Below are 6,445 nucleotides of genomic sequence, written 5' to 3'. Positions count from 1 at the left end.
GAGATAACAGAGAGATCCACTAAGCCAACAAAGTCAAAAAGAAGGAGAAGAAACCCTGGGGCTGCCAAGGAAAAGCAAGAGGACGAAGAAGAGGATCAGGACTTGGTCATGGTGATACAGATACCGTGGATGCAGCCGTACATATCATACATCATGAGGAAAGAAATACCTGATGATCCAGTTGAAGCAAGGCGAGTAATTCGACGCTCCAAAGCTTTTACGGTGGTCAAGGGAGAATTGTATAAGCGAAGTATTTCAGGCGTTTTGCAAAGGTGCGTTACACCCGAAGAAGGAAGAATAATCCTGAAGGATGTACACGAAGGAATATGTGGCCACCACGCAAGTAGTCGAGCTATCGCAGCCAAGGTTTTTCGGGCAGGATTCTACTGGTTGACAAGCAATCGAGGACGCCAAGGACATAGTAAGAACTTGCGACGCATGTCAAAGGTTCGCCGCAAAACCTCACTCTCCAAAGAGAGCTAGCACCAATACCATTGTCTTGGCCCTTTGCTCAATGGGGACTTGATATGGTGGGTAAGTTACACAAATCCTGGCCAGGAGGAAAGGAGTACATGCTAGTAGCTGTCGATAAGTTTACAAAGTGGATAGAAGCGAAGCCGATAAATTCACCAGATGGAGCATCCGCAGTAAAATTCGTAAAAGGCCTCGTCTTCAGATTTGGAGTGCCCCACAGCATCGTCACAGACAACGGCAGCAACTTCACATCCCATGAATTCAAAGATTATTGCGAAGAGGTGGGTATTAAGCTGAACTTTGCGTCAGTTGCACATCCTCAAACCAATGGGCAAGTCGAGAAAGCCAATGGCATCATCTGCAATGGTATCAAGAAGCGCTTGTTAGGACCACTGGAAAAAGCTCGACATACCTGGCCAGAAGAACTACCAAGCGTGTTGTGGAGCATCCGAACAACACCAAACACAGCAACGCAGGAAACTCCGTTTTTCCTGGTTCATGGAGCAGAAGCAGTACTACCAATCGAGATAGAGCACAACTCTCCACGTGTCGCTGAATATGATGAAGAAACGTCGAGAAGAGTGCTAGAAGACGACGTCGACGCACTTGATGAAGCCCGAGATGAAGTATTATCTCGGGTAACCAAATATCAACAGGACTTGAAGAATTACCACAGTCGACGTTTGCGGCCAAGATCTTTTCAGGTGGGAGACCTAGTTCTTCGGCTCACGCAAAAAAGTCATGAAAAACTCGAGTCACCATGGCTTGGCCCTTACATTGTCACGGAAGTAATTGGAGGAGGAGCATACAGAATAAAGGACAAGAAAACAGGGGTGGAGGAGCCAAACCCCTGGAACGTGGCGCAACTAAGGCGTTTTTACGCCTAGAGTCAAAATATAGTCTTTGTAAAGCTTCAATGTACTGAAACGCCCGCGAGTTTTCAGACGCACTCTTTTCCTTTTTCGGGGCACCGAGTGGGGCCGGAGAAGGTTTTTAATGAGGCGGGCTCGCGGTGCTGCAATATAATAAAGATAGTGACAATATAACTTTTCTTCTTTATCGACATGACCAAAGTCTTCGCTCCGACGAATTTCAATATAGTTCATCGACAAAAGGAAAAACTTGCCTTGGTATTCAAATACCTCGTGAGTCAACAAAAATACAAAATAGTACTCAATAAAAAGCTTGGGGGCTCATATTCGCCTTAAATATATAAATGCCTTGGTTCAAAACCTCGCAAGTATACAAATATAGTAAAGAGTCACCGAAACACTCGGGGGCTAAACAAACAGAGAAATATAATGATTGCTTTACAATATAGTCATGGATTACAAAGAAAAAATATCTACAAGAAGAAACTAACTAGTCTTGATTCAATATGTCATCAAGAGTAACCCTGTTTTCCTCAGGAGCAGCACCAAGAAAATCGGCATAATGGCCATCGGCAAAAAAGTCGGCATCCATCCGAAGTAGGTCTTCAATCATCTCTTCGGCTATAGGCGTAACCTTCGTGTTAATCCTGTCAACACCAACTCTCCGACGTTTTACTTTTTGGTGAACCTTCTCGACAACCTGGGTAAGGTCAAGCTTCGAGTGGCAGATTTGGAGCATGATAAGAGCAAATCTGGCGCCAGCTACTAGTTGAGCTTTGACAAAATCATGGATACTGCGAGCATCCTTGAACCTTTCCATCAATTCAGGAAGAGTTTTTGGTTGGACGTTCCGAGGAAACATGGAGTTGTAAACCATGGACAAGGTTTTGGTACAGAAGTCAAGGAAATCGCGAGTTTGAGAGGCGCGATCTTGAAATCGACAATTTGGCGGGTCCTCTCGGGGTAGCCCAAAACAACGATCTATGGTCCAGGGAAAGATTAACAATGATGGTTTTGCTAGCAGTGACCCTCTCTTCCTGGGCAGCAGCATCAACAAAGGCACCTATCAAAACAAAGAAGTGGAAACCTCTAAGAAACAAAGAGGCATGAAGATAAAAAATATCAGTGGACGAAACAGGCATACCCGACATATCTGCACCTTGGCTTCATTCATTAATTCGAGCATGAAATTTTCTCGAGTAGTTGCCTTTTCAGCCTCGGAAGCAGCAATTTCCTTAGCAGCCACGGCTTCGTGAGCTTGTTGAAGAGCAATTTTTTCGGCTTCGGATGACTTACGAGATTGCTCCATCATCACAAGTGTTTGCTTCTTCGCATACCGAAGTTGCTGCCGAAGTTCATCCAGTTCTTGCGACAAGGTATCGTCGACAGTGCGATGTCGACAAAAGCTCTCCTCGCACGAGAAGAAGGCGATACATTGGAAGGAGCGGAAGTTGGAGTATAGTTATCAAATATCAACTGAAATTTAGACAAGACAACATCAAATGACAGATAGAGTTTTTCATTAATTTCTTGGAATCATTACAAGGGCACTACAGTAGAGCTAAAGAAATGAGTGTCGCCAAAACAACTACTTTGGCAACAAAAGCAAAAGAAACAGAAAAAGAAACAAGGAGGCATGCAACTAGACCTCCGGCCTCGAGGAGCTAGGAGTCGAAGCTGGCTTGATCCCAGATACGCCAAGATCTTCTTAGTGTTGGGCTTGGCTGCCTTGATCAGCGACCTCCATCTCGAATGCTCTATCCGGCTGGTGTCGCCAACCTTCATCCAATCAAGCGTCTCGTTGGCTGTCGCAACCAGGGCAACGGTACTCTCGACAAAGCAACCTTCATATTCTCCTGACGCATCTTCAATCCCGAGGTCTTCCGACGAATTGAAAAGCTTGGCAAGGGCAAGGAAAGTCGAAGGTTCCTCTTTCTTCGGGAAGAAGTAGGGGAACAACGCCGACAAACTTGCACCTTGGCATTGGCCACGCCTTCACGAATTTCGCGCCCATGGAACTCCGTAAGAGAAAGTGCATCAAGGAGAGGGTCATTGACGGGATTCTCCAGATCAAAATCTTGGTTTGTTTGGGCTGCCACACGAGACAAACCATTAGTCAAAAACCAAGAAACAGGAAGTACAATAGAAGGGGTTGATGATATTACTCAGCGTACGTCGACTTTGCGACTTCAGACGCTTGATGATCTCTTGTTCACGCACAGTTTGTGCAGTTTTCTGCTCATCTAAGGCAGATTCGGCATCTTTGAGCCTTCTCTGCAGCTCCTCGACACTAGCAGCTTTCACCTTGGCTTCATCAACCTCGGCCTTGGCTTTGCTAGCAGCAAGTTCAGCTTTCTTGCGAGCCGCCTCACTTTGCTCGAGTTTTTGAGCAAGTGCGTCGACACGTTCGTTGGCCTCTGAAAGTTTTTCTGTCGAGATATGAAAAAGAAAGAAAAGAAAGATCAAAAAATAGCGACAAGCAACAGGAATAGAAAGTCAAAGAAAAATAGCAAGTATAAAAGTCGTTACCTTCGGCTCTGGCGGCATATTCACGGTACCCAACATATTGGGACCCGATCCGAAGAAGCTCTTTGATCATTGGCTGTTCAAAGGTAAGTACATCAAAAGAAACGTCGGCATGAAAAAGAGAAAAGGTGTGAAAAAACAAAATAAGGAAAATATAGATGCCGACAAACTTACATCATCTAAGAGCAGAGTCGACGAACTGCCCAATTGAGGGGCAGGATCAACAATCTTTTCAACCCGTGCCCTTTTTGGTGAAGGGGCACGGGGGCTCGAAGGAGGAGTAGATGTATCAACATTTTGTTGAGGAGGCGACGATTCCTCCCCTTCAACTGGTTTTTCTGAAATAACTAAAGTATGTGACGTGCTCGTTCGAGCAGCCACATCTAAAGTTGGTGTTTCTTCATCATCACTGTGACAAAATAGTGGCAGCATAAAAAGCAAGGCAAAATAAAATTCTTCAAATAGAAAAGGAAAAGAGCAAGGAACCTACGAGCTGATGATACTCTCGATATATGGATCATAAGCTGCTTTTCGAGGTGAAGGAGCAGTTTCTTCGGGTTTCGAGGTCCCGGAATCTTCGGCATTGCTCCTTTTCCTTTTGCTCTTCGGAGAAACAGCAGGAGGAGGAGATTGTGCTGATGTTGTATCTTCAGAGGCAGCATCTTTCTCAGTAGATCCCGCAGATTTTCGAGAATCTGCGGGTTCATTCACAAAAGAGGGGGTCTCCTGGTTGACATCATCGACAACGGCTCTTTCTTCGACCTCTCCATCCTCAGGAAGAGGAGGAAGGGAAGCCATAGTAGGATGATTCTACAAAGAAATAGTGACAAAAGAGAATAAGTGAGATACCACTGCAAATAAGATACGAGGAACAGTTCAAAACAAGATAAAACTTCGAGAAGACAAAATACCTCGGGAAGAGGATTGGAAGCACTGTATGGTTCCACTCGACAGGAGGAGGGAATAGGATCCTTCTTGCCTAATCGAGAAATTCTTCGAACCAATTTTTCCAAGTCCTTTACGTAAAGATCATCGGAGATTCTGTTGGCGTCATTTTCACCGAGAATACGTCCAAAGGGGATTTTTGCGAGCCCGAAGAGGCTGCACTCTAATCCTAAGGAAGTAGGCGATAATTTGAACACCGAGATAGCTCTTTGCCTCGAGTGTTTTGAAGATGACGGATACGAGCCATGAGCGCCTCGTCGCTTTTTCTCTTCTTCGAAGCTTCGGCGTCCCGAGAACGGCGACGCTGAATCCCGGCACTTCCGTCGAAAGGAACTATGTTGTGCTCCACGCATTGGCGCTTTCTTCGTGGATGTAGAGCCATCTCTTGCGCCATCCTTGGACAGAGTCGGGAAACTTGACGTCGAAGTAATCGACATCAGTGCGGACACAGATAACAACGCCACCTATGTTATAGGTGACGTTGTGAGAGCCATTGCGGCGGAGGCAGAAAATACGCTTCCACAGAGCCCAATTAGGAGGGACTCCGAGGAAGCATTCGCAAAGGGTGATAAAAATAGAAATGTGGAGGATGGAATTGGGAGTCAGTTGGTGCAGCTGAATCCCATAAACAAAGAGAAGACCGCGGAGAAAATCATGAATTGGGGTAGAGAGGCCACGGATGAGATGATCAACAAAACTAACCCGATACTCCATTGGAGGCTTGGGGTAGCTTTCTTCTCTAGGAAAGCGGATGGCGTCCTCCTTCGTCATGAGGCCGAGCCTCTTCAGCGTGTTGATGTCTTGATTGGAGATTTTGGATCTCTCCCACTCAAAATCCTCGGCGGCCATCTTGGATTCCGGCGTGCTGTGGCGAGTCAGACGCGTGCGCGGTGGCATCAACGGCAAGGCAGAGCAATGTATGTGCGTACGGAAGATTGGAGAGAGTTGGGCGCGGGGAAGTTTTGCGAAAAGGAACAGGTGAGCGAGCGCAAGCGAGGGATGAACGAAGGTTGAAGAAGGGTTTATATAAGATTCGGGTGAAAGCGGTGTGCCGTTGGATGAAGAAATCGTGTGGTGAGGATGGATCTTCTAGACACAAGGGCAAAAGAGTATTTTTACTGAAATAGGCGTTACCGTACGTGCGCCAGAAAGCGGAGGACGTGTGTCCACTACTTGCACGACGTGTCCAACGTGGTGAAAGCAATGGACCCACAGACAGAAAATTCACGACTACTTGTCAAGGATGAAGTAAATTTGATTAAGTGAAGAATGTCGACAAGGAAGTATTCGAGAGATTGGCGACAGGATGAAATATTCAATACTTCGGGAGCCTTTGATCAAATACAAGTTTTTGCCCAAATGCTCGGGGGCTACTCCGACAAAAAGTAAAATTTCGAGTATGACAATATAGAAAATGTTGAGCCTACAACCAAGCACAAGTTCTTGGCTGTAGCCTCGGGGGCTACTCCCATCGGGAGCGCTGTTCGCGCACCCGAGAAATATAAAAATAAAGAGAGAAAAGAAGAAGAAGAGGAAAGAGTTCATATTGCGAAATAATGACAAAATAGCGACAAGGTGGAATAAAATGTTGAGCCTACAACCAAGCACAAGTTCTTGGCTGTAGCCTC

The 6,445-nt window shown here is 45.9% G+C and overlaps 1 long non-coding RNA gene across 1 annotated transcript; it reads right to left on the bottom strand.

The window, feature by feature from the left end:
- Positions 1 to 3,372: 3,372 nt before the first annotated feature.
- Positions 3,373 to 3,933, bottom strand: LOC139831047 (uncharacterized). The gene is made up of 3 exons (XR_011745192.1): positions 3,876 to 3,933; positions 3,512 to 3,775; positions 3,373 to 3,438 (listed from the first exon to the last, which is right to left on the bottom strand). It is a non-coding gene; the product is annotated as an uncharacterized lncRNA (long non-coding RNA).
- Positions 3,934 to 6,445: the final 2,512 nt, after the last annotated feature.

This window comes from Lolium perenne, chromosome 1 (genome assembly GCF_019359855.2).
Source record: "Lolium perenne isolate Kyuss_39 chromosome 1, Kyuss_2.0, whole genome shotgun sequence".
In the NCBI taxonomy this organism is placed as follows: Eukaryota; Viridiplantae; Streptophyta; class Magnoliopsida; order Poales; family Poaceae; genus Lolium; species Lolium perenne.
Note: the sequence above shows the minus strand (reverse complement) of the source record. Positions and strands in the feature narration are given on the sequence as shown.